This window comes from Gadus macrocephalus, chromosome 6 (genome assembly GCF_031168955.1).
Source record: "Gadus macrocephalus chromosome 6, ASM3116895v1".
NCBI classification, from domain to species: Eukaryota; Metazoa; Chordata; class Actinopteri; order Gadiformes; family Gadidae; genus Gadus; species Gadus macrocephalus.
The window spans coordinates 15663370-15677410 of NC_082387.1; the positions used below are offsets into that span (position 1 = coordinate 15663370).

A 14041-nucleotide genomic window follows, 5' to 3' on the forward strand; every position below is an offset into this window, starting at 1 on the left:
AAGCAAGCGTTTTACGCGACATGTTAATTGTAAAGAATAATACCTCGAGGCTACTGTTTGTTTGTTTTTATCCCCGCGTCACCCGGAAGTGATGATTCTGTCGACCAATCAACGGAGGGGGTGTGTAGCTAGAATTTCCCGGGACCCTTTCAGGCGTCTCGTCTCGTTTTCGGTACCCCAACGGAGGAGTCCCGAGAACGAGGCCGGAACAGGTACGGCAAAGTCCGGGTCACGCCCACTTTTGGCGGTGGAAACGCAACCCGATCCGCACCTTTGCGATCCGATCCGTTCCGCACCCTGCAGTGGAAACGCGCCATTAGGTGAGTGTTGCGCCCATGCCTCATTTCACAGCTACAGAAACACTGGGCTGAAGCGACACGCTTCACGGCAAAACACATCTAACCCATCCGTGCCATCCACCCAGGCACCTAAAGAGTAAAGAGTTAGCTATTAATACCCAGCGGATCTCACAAGGTCTCGCCTCTTTCAGGTGTATCACATGCATCCAATGTGTTATCAAAACGTTATGTGATGCATCACGTGACATAGGGTAGGAATGGGCGAGGGACTAGGGCTGGGCAATAATCATGTATTATTGTTTATTGTCTGAAATTAAGGTATCGACTTATAGTGATACCCAAATATATTGTCAAAAAGTATTGGATAAGATATGGTGCCAATTAACAAAATATCAGGTGATAACGTACAAGAGAGGTTAAAGGTTAGTTTAATAAATCCTTATCAAACTCAATGTAATGACCTTCGTTAGACTGCTTAGATTGATATTTGGAATTCACAAGAGTATTGTTATATTTATCGACATTGTGTGCAGTTCCCCATGATGATTGTGATGTATTCCCATATTGCCCAGCCCTATGAGAGACTAGACATATAGAGTTGTCTTGTCAATCAGGTTCAACCCTGAAGGAGATGGAGCTTATTCTGTCGTCTGTAATAGGTTATGTTTCCTGCCCGGTGTTTGATTGTTTTTTCAATCAAACACCGGGCAGGTGTTGATGTATATTGTTTAGTGCTGCATGCTGCCCGGGACTCTCTAGTAAATGTTTGTTCCACTAAAGGTTAAGTACAAACAAATAAGTCACTCGGCAGAACCATTTCAAAGTGTCACCTTTTTCATTCCGCCTAGCTTTAGCATTTAAGTCATCCGATTTTCTGGTTGGATGGTGAAGGCATCCCCCGACCCCACCCCCAAACTCTACACCACCGTACACCCGCCTGCCCTGGCCTACTAACGGGGCTAATTCAAATCCTACAATTCCCTATAGGGACGCGTTCCGTTTCGACTGGCTTGGGTTCCCACAATCATTACCGACTCCAGTGGGGTCACAGTCATCGATTAGAGGCTCCCTGGGCTGCGTGGAGCCTGGCAGCAGCAAAGGGTGACGGGGAAGGTAAGGGAAGCCCAAATGGGAGGTAAAGGCTGGTAATTAGAAGCTTAAAAGGATTGGGAATCAGCACCTATGCAGAAAACGCCCTGACGGGGGTTTATGTAAGCGGCCCCACCGGGAACAGCACATCACGTAGAAAAGGCTGAAGATGGCTCATACAGCGTATGTAGGCCAGGACTCAAATGCCAAAATTGTAATCGCACACTATACACACACTTTGCATAACAGGTCCCCTCCCACACAGACACACGCCCCTCTAGAGAGTGAATTCAAGTCAATGTCTGTGGTTCAAGGATGGGCCCCTGTGCTGCTTGCAAGTCCCCAGTAAATAACTTATTAATCAAAAGTCTTTAATTACGATGCCAGATCATATCAATGTGTTATATGGGACAACCCTACGACAGTACCAGCATCTTTTGTGATTAGGAACCGCCAAGTCAAATTAAACCCAAGTCAACTTCACAGCAGCACTTTAATATCTGTTAGAGTGTATGTTTCGATTTCTTTATTGAGGTGCGTGAAAATAAATCCACCTGATGGATCTATAGAGACGTGTGGCTAAGGGAACGCCATACTGATTCGCACACTGCAAACACATACACATTGTGATTCAAAGGCTTGTCTCGCCTACACCCTGAGAGTTCTCCACATCCCCATAGGTCAACTCTTTTTGTGGGTGACCTTTGATTACAACAATAAACATGTCATACATTTTTTTGTGGGGATTTAAAACATTCCTAGTTTGCCACAGCTATAACCATGACGGACGACTTGGAGATGGTAGAAAAGTACGCTCTTGTTGACAACAGAATATATGAATATATTTAATCAACCCAGCATCAAGGTAACAAAATGTTTTCAAAATAGGAAAATATGGCGTTATTTATCAGCCTGAAAGTGTTTACATTGCATCTTTGACATGCAAATGAGAATTCGGAGTGGGCCCGAACTGGGAGCACGCATTGATTAAGCCCAATGGACAGGTGTGATGGTCCGTACTTACAGGAGTACCACAATCACAGCCTTTCTGGGGAATTTTAATCAGGTGATGACGCAGAGGGCCCAATAATGACGCAGTGGGCCTGTCAAACACACACACACACAATGGAATGACCCAACCTACACTTGTAAACACTGACTCGCACGCATGCACACACACACACACACACACACACACACACACACACACACACACACACACACACACACACACACACACACACACACACACACACACACACACACACACACACACACACACACACTCTATCAGAGCAAAATCTTTGATCTTTGATACTATTATCCCCATCTGTCCTCGACAACATCACTTGTACAAGGCCTGCAGTAGAACAATCCCAGTACAGCCCTGAAAATCCTGGGATTTAGGTAGGTAAGACCACTGGGTTCATATCCACAATCTCCTAGCTTTAAAATCTGTAAGTGATTCCTTTAGCACGAACAGCATGAATTCAACAGTCATTCTCGTAAGTCTAATTTAGTAGGCATCACGATCCGCTGGGATTGCTTTTACAATGTCTCTCTATAAAATTATTTTCTCTTTATTCTCACTTTGTTTGATCAACTGTTGGTCCTCTTCCTATACCAACTGAAACCAACAGTCCCTAGAGTAGTGGTCCCTAGGAGGAGGTGCGTGGTTCCTCACACCAATAACTTACCATGATTACATGTGTTCACACATTTGCTCACACATTTAGCTTGGTATACGCGGCACAATTGGCACATTGTATGTGTTCCCCTCATGACAGGCAACAGACATGATAGAACCTAATTTCAAAGCACTTTGGTTTGGTTTCATTTTCAACGGAGGTGAGTCCAAAAAGTCTCAGCGCTTTGGAACAGGTGAATACAGATAGTGTTTGGTTTTCTTTTAATAACATGGCATAGTTTGGTTGGTTTTTGCCTGTAACTGCCTCTTTAACAAACCTAGTGTTTAGCCTAGACCTGTATGAGCCTTAGGCCAGAATATTAAATGTGAATAAATGTCCTATGATTAATACTTATCATAGGTCAATAGGTCAATCATCATATGTCCACTTTGACCGCATCATCAAAGCTATGATTGTGAATGTCTTATTACTTGGAGCGTGCGTTAAATAATTTGCGTTCAGAGTGTCAAGGCCTCCGTGTCAGAGCATCAATGACCGAAGTGCTACTGACAAAGCAATCCACGCATGGCTAGTGGGGCTGAAAATCATTCACAGGCAATATCACCATATAAAACACATCCATAACCATAAGGGTGTAGGCAATAAACTGCAGCACCTCAACCCAGCTGTCAGACATGCTGTTTGGTTGCTTTTAAGTAAAGAGTACATTTCAACCGATCTTCTCACAAAAAAGCCATTAAAAGCATAATCCTGGCACAGCTTGATTCCAAGAGAAGTCACAAGGTATGGCATATCGGAGCCACACTATGCCTATGATTTAGGGCTTTGACTCCGAACCTCGTTATTCGAATATAATTCGAATATCAAAAAATAAATCAAAATTCGAACGAATATTAGGCAGCCCTTAATATTCAAACCTGTTATGGGCAGGCCAAGAGGGAGAGACGTCGGAGAACCCGACGCAGTCTATTCATATTATTGTTCTGACCACGGAAGAGGCAGTCAATGAAGTATTGATTAGACAGCGATTTATTAGAAACCTAATTACCGTTGGAACACGAAGACCGGTAACCATAGCAACGCGGTAAACAAATCTTGCGAAGCCCAATCCAGGTCTTACTGAAGGCATTTAATGGTCAAAATATTTGTAATAAATATTCAAATATATTCGAATATTAATATTAATAAACAAACAAACTTCGAATATGATTTTTGGGCAAAAGTCAAAGTCCTAATATGAATTTTCAGTGGAGAGTGGTAGGGACTTTCTCCAGTTGTGCAATGCAGTCTTGTATCATTGGCTATTTGTATCGATAGGCTTGTTTGACAGGATGTCTCTGATGCGGCCTGACATAGTTAGCCCCAGGCTGTAGCTAACCTTCTGCCTAAACCATTGTCTCAGAGGCTGCTGCTAACCTTCTGCTGGCACCATTGTCTCAAGAGAGAGCATCGGGACAGAGGAGAAGGTTATTCAAAGAGATAGACCAAGATAGTGCATGTGTGTGTGTGTGTGTGTGTGTGTGTGTGTGTGTGTGTGTGTGTGTGTGTGTGTGTGTGTGTGTGTGTGTGTGTGTTTTGTGTCTGGGGGAGGGTGAGCAAGAGGTATGCAAGCAAGAACAAATATAAACTCGAACTACAAGCAGTTATCCAGGGGTCCAAGCGATGTGCATTTCGCCGGCACAACGCGAAGCATGTATTCAAAACGCTACCGTGAACCTGTGGATATAAAGGTTTTGACGAAAAAATGTCATAGACGCAAACGCGTTTTCCTTGGTATAGCGCCACCTAGGGACCGGCAGGTCTGGATTTTGTCGTCTGCTTAGTCCGAACAGATCTGGATCTAGTCATGCAATTGGCGTGTCTGCACCATTTACGGTTTGGGCTGTGGTACCACTTTTAGGGGGGTTAGAATAATAAGAACAATCCTTACAAAAACAATAGGGATCCAACCTGTTGGCTTGGAGCCCTAAAAATGGCAACTGGAGACCAATAGTAAAATGCAATATTGAGTGTTGCTGGCGTTGAGTTCAGTTAAGTTGAGTTCAGAATCAAACGTGCACATAAAATAATGAGAATCCCAGTATGAATAATTGAATGGCTGAACAATTTACCTGGGGTGTTTCCCAATTCAAAATCAGAAACTTCAACTCTGGCTCCCTGAAGTTGTTTTGCCGGACAGCAATGATGTTTTATTAAATACCGCGGAATACATATTCACCTGAGCGCCCAGGCCTGGGTGGAATGGTTTAAAAGTAAAATTACCGAGAGGCCGGATATTATTGTGCAGATTTCGCACTTTGAAATCGGGTCCCATGCAGAAGCATGCATGCATAAAATAAGCAATTAAACACACGGCATTCAGGACCTTGTACACAGCAAACAAACCATGTATTTAACCTAAGGTAACAGTATTGGCAATACAGAATAGACCATTCAACATCAACATCCGAAAAGAGGAAACATAAAATGTAAACATGATCTACTTTGGCTCATTGAACCGATTCAAACATGATGGTTCTCTCAATTTGGCATTGATACTAAACAAATAGTTTGTATGATCACTACTGAACCACTGGGCCACAACACACTGGGCCAATATTACACTATTTGCGTAATATTTCAATTCGTACAGTAAACAAATGTCTGAATTCATCTTCCACCGAGGGCCAGGTCTGATGTGTCGTGATACTAACAGGCTGTGCATCACGTGAATACCAAACGTGTGTGCTCCAATTTATGATCCAATTCTGAGCATGACAGACTACCGAGCCTAAACAGCATTTATGGGCCTCAGCTTGAATGCAGCTGAGGTGGTAGGAGCAGCTCAGAATAAATGCTATAGAAGCTGTTGGCTGAATCATATACTCTTAATAACCAGACTCTTACCTAAGCCCACTACACCATTGAAAAAAATGCATTTCCGAGGATAGGGGCAAATAACTACATAAACAATCGCGCAACATGATGACATAATTATAAAAAAAATGAAATATGCAGAAGGAAAAATATGCAGGACTGGGATTCGAGCATGGGAAAGACAGACAAAATGTGTATCCGCACCCACATGTGTGTGTGAGCATCCATGTTGGTGTGCGTGTAGGATCAGCGCTTTTGTTCGTGTGTGCATGCTGGCTTTGTGTTGGGAAATGAGGAGATTAAAATAACAGCTCGCTGCTCCTCTATCAGAGTTTGGTTGAGACAGTTACTCTTTATGGATCCTTCAGCTTTTACAACATGCTAACAGTAGTAAATGGAAATGGCCCTTTAAAAGTCCCTCACTCAGCAAGTTAAATAATTGGACCCACTACTCCCAACCTTTCACCTCCATTCCAACCCAAAAGGGCACACATAATCTTACATGACCCAGAGCCACAACTCCCCCAACACCTCACCTTCCTTCACTCTAGTCGCAGACTCACAATCCTCTGATGCATAAGGGCCCGTTTTAGCAAACCATCTGTCCGTTCTGCCATCCCTGCCCGCAATAATCAGGCTGTATGTAGTCAAGTGTTTTGCATTATATGTATAAATCTTTAAATGTGTGGCCACTTATTTTAAGGACAATAAATGACATATTGATGTTTGGGTTGGCATAAGGACAAGCATGTTACACACTTATTTTGTATGTCTGCCCTCTCTCTATGGTCATACCATTCACTGGTGACTCCTTATCACGATATTGGACCCACAAAGTCACAGTCTAATTGAAGGTTGCTGTGCACGACTCAATCAAAGGAAATCCTATTGGTCAACAACAAGTGGTACGTGCTTGATTAGAGGACATGCCTGGATGTAATAGTCCACAACTTCCAGTGGTACAAAGCAAAAAATACCTAGTGGGGCTACTTGCACATGAACACACAAACCAAGTGCTTCAGCTGAGTGCCAAGATTGATGAAAAATAGTCTGTGAGACAATGATTGGTATCTGAGTTCAGTTGGAAAGCCGTTGCATTTGTCACAGATAGAGAGTGAGAGAGTAAGAGAGAGAGAGAGAGAGAGAGAGAGAGAGAGAGAGAGAGAGAGAGAGAGAGAGACCGAGAGGATAGAGAGAATATGATTTTCAATGATATCCTGCAGATGAATAATGAGATAGCTCAGGGATACATACAATTAATATGTATGAGTGTGTTGATGGCCAAAAGACTTTTATCCCCTTCAACTCTGACATTAAAACAATAAACCATGGATAGCCTGTCCCGGGGCAGAGAGCAGGTGAGCCACGGCACTTTAGATCCGATCCATTTCATATTTAAACAGGCTTGGGCTCGTGACGGATCGAAGGAGACCACCCCTTGAGAACTGAACCGTGAGATATTACGTATGCATGAGGATCCCTGCCCAGGAGGGTTCAGCTCCACCAGAATACGTCCCCAGCAAGTCCTTGAATGTAATCAGGTGCTCTGTTATTCTATAGGGTCCAGCACATCACGCAATGCTAGTTTGGTACACCCCTTCCCCCCAACCCCTGATGAGCTGGTTGTTGACGTGCATGGTTGAACTAGTGCTGCGAGAACAATATGAATACCTTCCATTAAGCGTTTGCTAACATTATTTCCCAGAGGGATCAAAATAATAAATTCTAATAAAATCATACTTTATACACACCTCATATTTGATCATATCTGTGGGAACCATCATTTGGTGTGTAATGCGACTACAAAGGGGTTGTCTGTCAAAAGAAGAGTGAAGTGGAACCTTATAAGTGGTCACCCTGTTGAAAATCACCATTATCTCTTTTATAGCACGCTTTTATAAAACTTTAGGCCGTCAAGTGTAAAGTGTGGGTGCTAATGTAAAACTGAGGGAGAAGGGGGGGAGAGAGAGGTAGATAGAGAGAGCATGAGTGAGAGCGAGAGAGAAGTAGGGAAGGATGTAGCAAATGGCCACAGGCTGGAATGGAACCAGGGTTGCTACTTTATGCAAGTATAAAGAAGCCACTTTATAAAAGTCTTATGATCACTAACTATAAAAGATCAATCTAATACAATCAAGTCTAAGGGTTCTGTGGTTTTATGTGAGTGTGTGAATGAAGACATGTGAGGATCACTTGGTAGGCCCAATAATAAGCCTGTGGGTGTGTGTGTGTGTGTGTGTGTGGGAGTGTTCTCCTCTCATTCCCTCTCTATGTATGCAGGCCTATTGCAAAATAATATACCGGCTGTGTGAGGCGTTTTGCTCCTTTCTTTGGCTTTCCCCTTGAAAATCTAAATCTGGAGGAACTTGCTCTCACACGGACCATGCAATGCTTATCTAAATTTAACAGATTGTATGCCACATTCAAATCAATGATCAAAATTAAATGTCACTGTGCCATTTAGGCTTCCGGGGATTCAATTTTCCGTATGAAAAACACAAGGTCACAGCATCTAAATAAATTTCATGAAAAATGAAACGGAATTGACATACTTGCCTTTTTGCTATGGCAAATTTCCAAGTTTGTGTGTCTGATTTGGAGAGATAAGCTATCAAGTCTAGAAATACCAATTCTGTGTCAAGGTGTCTTGAAGCTAGGGCTGCTCGATTATGGGAAAAATCATAATCACGATTATTTTGGTCAATATTGAAATCACGATTATTCAAACGATTATCTTTGAGTCTGAAAACGAGTTGTATTTATTCACCATGTCTCTCCCAAAAAAAACGTTGTAACTGAGAACTTTGAAATTACGCCTTAAATAAATACACAAAATGGTCAAAAAGAAAATGTTCCAATCTAAAATGATATACAGATATGTGTCCAGCTGTTCTGACCTTTCTATAAATCATTACAAAATAATAAAAATAAATAAAATAATAATTAACAAAAAATCGGATAACTCGATTATGTTAAAATCGTAATCGCGATCAAAATTCGATTAATCGCCCAGCCCTACTTGAAGCCATATTCCTGTTTGTTGAATACCACGTAATTCAGAACATTCCTGCACCCACGCCCAATAAATCCAATAAACTAGAATGAAAAGAAAGGAATAAGCTTATCAAGCCAAAACCAGGTTTGGTAAATGGTTTTGAAACATTTTTCTTGAGAACATGGTTTAAAACTTCAGAGCACTTTTTGGACACGACTTCAGAGAGATTACACGTTTTTTATCCTATTCAGAACTTCTCTGAATTAGTACAATTTCACGCTTTTTAGTGATTGAGGGCTTTAACTTTTCACACTCCATCTGGGAAACGTTGACAGGATGGATATAACAGGATGGAGAGCGAAGGGGGCCTGGGAATGTAAAAACGATTGCTCAACAGTGATGAACTGACCTTTGACAGCAATATCACATTTTTGATTATCTTTACATTTACATTTACATTTAGGGAATTTAGCAGACGCTTTTATCCAAAGCGACTTACAATAAGTACATTTGTCATAATAAGTGCAACAATATATTGCTTTCGGTACAGAAAGGATGTTCATAGAACCAAGTGCAAGTACAACAATCGCTAGGCTAACCAATTCCCCGTGTTACAGCAATGATAGCAGCTACTGCAGTTGCTACACAGTTAAGTACTATAATACAATACAATACAATACAATACAACACAATACAATACAGTGTACAATGATGGCCAGAAGGGGGAGGGTGGCTATGCAGAGTCGAGGTGGACTCTGAACAGGTGAGTTTTGAGTCTTGAGATAGTGAGCGACTCTGCACTCCTGAGAACGGCAGGGAGCTCATTCCACCAGAGGTCCCAAAACCGAGAAAAGTTGTGACTTTGCTGAACGGCCATCAAATTATTTATTTTTCTGTCAATCAACAGAGACACAATTTGAACGCAATCAATCAAAAGTATGTGTTCATGAAATGGTGAAATAATCACATTGAAAAGTCTTCAGAATTCATCACAATAAAGTGATGGCACGTTAATAGAGCATATATAATAATTGCTTAACCATTGTTTTTAAACTAAAAATTGAAACGGAAATGAGAAATTTAACAGATAAACTTCCTTATTTATTCATTATTTAATGGATTTAAGCAGCATAAATCTCACACTTCCCATCACGAGTTCTTCCTGAATAAAATAAGATATTGTCAAATATCATCCTTGCATGGGAAATAGTTTGGGCCTCAAAAGTCCCCCAGAACTGACCGCAACATTAAACGGAGAAGAGATGAGCAGAGTGCATGAAAACTCTGTGGGGGTCTTCTTCAATGGTGGGCTTGCTCCGAATGCAGTTAGCTCCTTTTCAATACTCATCTCTGCGACCCTTAATATCTCAGCTCCTTCATTCTGCCCAAATAGATCACACACATCATTCTCTCCAAATCTTCCACCCCACTAAAAATTCAAGACCTTACAACAGCACAAACTAGGGAGACAATACAATTTGCAGCTTCGCTAGTACTGCTGGGTCAGCAGTTGAACAATATCGGGAGGTCAAATACCCCAGGACAGGATGCCCAAGCAATTCCAAGGAAGAATAAACTCAGCGGCTGTTCACGCTCCCACACCATAAACCACATTTTGCAAACAAAAAAAACGATGACAATGCATTGGAGGTCGGTATTGAAAACTTAACAGGATTGTATTCTAACAGACCTCCTGGGTTTCCTGGATTGCAGCTTTGAAGGTCTTACATGCTGTGGGGCTAATCTACGAGGCCCCATGCACTTGGAGTGAGTGGGGGCACCAGTGCATTACACATACTCTATGCAGAGAGCTAAAGAGAGTCTGCACCCAAATACCTTTAGGTAAAGACAAAGATAAACACACACGAAGGGGTAGACAAAAACCTCCCACACTGTTTTTTGTCTTATTCAAACAGCACTCGTCATTTACACTCTGCCCTTCCCGCTCTTAACCATGTGTAGCTATAAACAACAGCGTGTTGAAGTGTTGGCCAGCCGTACTCCCGAAACAGCTCATAACGGGGCTCAAGAGTGGGCGCAGGTAATGACTTCACAAAAACACTGCAGTGACTTCTGCTTACTGTGCTCCGCTGTTGACGTCCTCTACTTCCGCCTATTCCTCCTCCTCTAGAACTCCATTTAGCTCCCTTTCTGTGTGCATTTGGTGTTATGACCTTCCCCTTTCCTGGCTTTTTAACAGAAGACCCATTGAAAGAAACATTTTTGTTTTTTCCCCCTCTTCTGTGCTGCTTATCTGACTCATCTGCAAGTAATGCCAGCTCTCCTCCCACCAATCACCTCCTGTACTCCTAGTTTTCTCCAATTATTAGGCAGCTCTTACATTGTTATTTATAATATTCTCTTCTCATTATAAACTAGTGTTCCCCTTTATCAAGAAGACCTAATTTGTAACAATAAACGGTGCATGCTCCAATATAGTCCAATAGTGTTTTTTGTACTGAAGGAACCGTTATTCAAGTCTTCATCAATAGGCCTCTCTCTCCGATTACTGCCATAAAGAACAGACCCAAAGTAAATAGAGAAAAATGTAATAAATGTGATGTTTAGAGCGAATACTGCCTTGTGCTTTATTACTTGGTAGCTCTACATAACATCTTGGCCATAGCATCACATTTGATGAGTATCTGGGTCAATGTGTGATGCCAATGAAGTGAAGGAGAGCAAGGATGGAGGTTTTAGTAGAGGTAGGATGAGGTGAATTCTCCAAATAGAAAATAATCCAATGCAAAAACGACGAAACAGATGTATATCTCAAGAACCTATTGTTACATTTTTCACATCTGATCCCTCTATTGAAAGGACAAGTTGAATATAATTGAATGAAACCAAGCCCAGTGAGGGGTTCTCTTTTACTGAAAGGTTAACCGAAATTGGTGCAAATCTTTGGGATTTTGGCCCCTACAATAACCCCCTATAATAAGTAGCCCTCCACGTCCATTGATACTGAACTTGTTCTGTCCACTAGTGGACCCATTCAATCCCCTGACTAACAGGGGACTGTTCACGCTTTTTTTTTTAATAAATAAAGCGTACTATCTCATTCACCCATGTAGTGAAACAATTGACTCATTTTCTTTTAAATAGTTGGACCGTTTACGTCTTTTTCCTTGAATCAGACCAACGGAGAACACAAATCACAGTAGAATGAGGTCAATTGTTCAACTTTCCAACATTACTTTTCGTGGAAATGAATTCGACCATGAAACGCGTTGTAACACGTGCATGAAGCAGTGCCCTGGTATATTAGCAAACAGCCTAGTGTCACGGTTCCTCTTTAAAGATTCAAGGAGAGCAAGGGCAGTTCAAATTTATCTGGTACAGCTTCTGAGGGAAATTTTTATAAAGTTTCAAAATACTTTGTAATCAAGACAAGTTGATCGATGAGCAAGAAAAGTGAAGGTATAAGCATTTTCAGAAGAAAATCAATATGCCTTCTCAGATGCAGTAAAAGTAAGCTAATATGGTAATAATAATTTGTTATTGATCCCTGTATTGAAAATCGACCTGTCTTGATAGTTAAGAAAACATTAATCTCCAAACAAATTTCTTGATCCGGAATGGTATTAGTGTTTTGTTCAAGATCAATGTAAAAAGGTTACTCCAATAATATGAGGTGGCCAGGTTGCTTGCAGGTAACCATTTGACTGAAACTCATTAAAAATCTTTTTTCAGCTATATCCTATATCAGTATCCTTCTCTTATTGATTAATGGTAAACAGGTCTGTAAAGGATGTCTTGTTGATTTTTTGATAGAATAAAGCCTCTAAAGGATTACCAATAAATACACATTTCTGATTTCCATGGCTACTTTGCAGTCACTCCAGTATATGTTTTTTGAAGTAGGTTGCACATCACTGCAACATTCTAGCCACTCTAATTTTCACTTTGATTGTTCTCACCTTAACTTGTTGGTGGAGGAAAGCGTCTTCTAAGTGACCAATATATAATGTAATGTAGCCTCCCATGAACTTAACTCACACATGATATATTAATGTATAACCCGTTCATCTCCTCATATGGGAATCATGAGATAGGAAACTGTCATAATAATCCTTTCTATAACCGAATGCTAAGTTAGTTAAATGTAAGTAGCCTGTTGGCATTATTGTGTAAATGTCCAAATAAATGTTATCTCAACATTATTAGAAGAATAACCCCTTAAGATGAGCCATCTAGTTTCCTAGGGGGTCCAAAGAACAGATACTCATTACAGACAGTTTATTATTTGCTCACAATCATATTCCTACAGGCTATATGGTTATGAATAATAAAAAGTATTTTTATGACTAGATGCATAGTATCTTTTTATATTAGAAATTCTTATGAGTAACCATCCCGAGGAATATATAACAAACAATAATATTGAAATACCGCCCCTACTGTGGGCTGTAGTCAAGAGAATCAAACTGCATCTGGATCTTTCCACCCAAGTTTTCTCCAATGAAGAAAATGGGCAGGGCAAGAAATAACGTGTTTGTGACCAGTCTGCATGAGACGACAGAGATTCTCGGGGCAGCATTAAAAGTGCTTTTGTATAACATCAAAGAGGAGGGAATGCATCCCTCCTCTTTGTACACCCTCATGCTCGCTGTTCCCATTTCTCACTCCTTTATTCACACTTCCCCTCAACCCCTTTTCTTCTCACCCATGTACCTTTCAACTAAATTTAAATCACTTTTATGTGCTAAGTAAGGCAGATAAAGGACAGCCTATGATCTGTTTTTGGCCGTGCTCTAAGCCCCGTTCCCTATGACCATCCCAAACCAGTACCAGTCGGGTCTTGTCACTGTCCCTAACCAATGGCGTTGTGTCTTGTCACTGCCCTAACCAGGGAGAAGACACTGTGTTTTCTCCCTGGTTAGGGACCATTGAAATAAGTTTGACCTGGCATCAAACTTATTAATTGTTATTTACTTTTTCACTTTCCGCCTCTGATTCCAACATATGAGTCAATCTCCAGCTCTCTTTCTCACTCACTGTTCACTGTCTCCAGCAGGTTATTTCACCGCCGGGATCCAATCTCCCCGTGATTGATCCTCTCATCTCTTCTGCATTAGAGTGCGGGGGAAACCGGCCACACTTTTAACAATGGCAATAAAAAGAATGACGCAAATGAAGCAGAGCCGCATAAT

At 41.3% G+C, this 14041-nt stretch overlaps 1 protein-coding gene across 3 annotated transcripts in view; it reads right to left on the reverse strand.

Annotated features, from left to right (window-relative positions):
• gpat2 (glycerol-3-phosphate acyltransferase 2, mitochondrial) overlaps positions 1-14041 on the reverse strand; it is a 110669-nt gene that overhangs the window by 22405 nt on the left and 74223 nt on the right. The window lies entirely within an intron of this gene.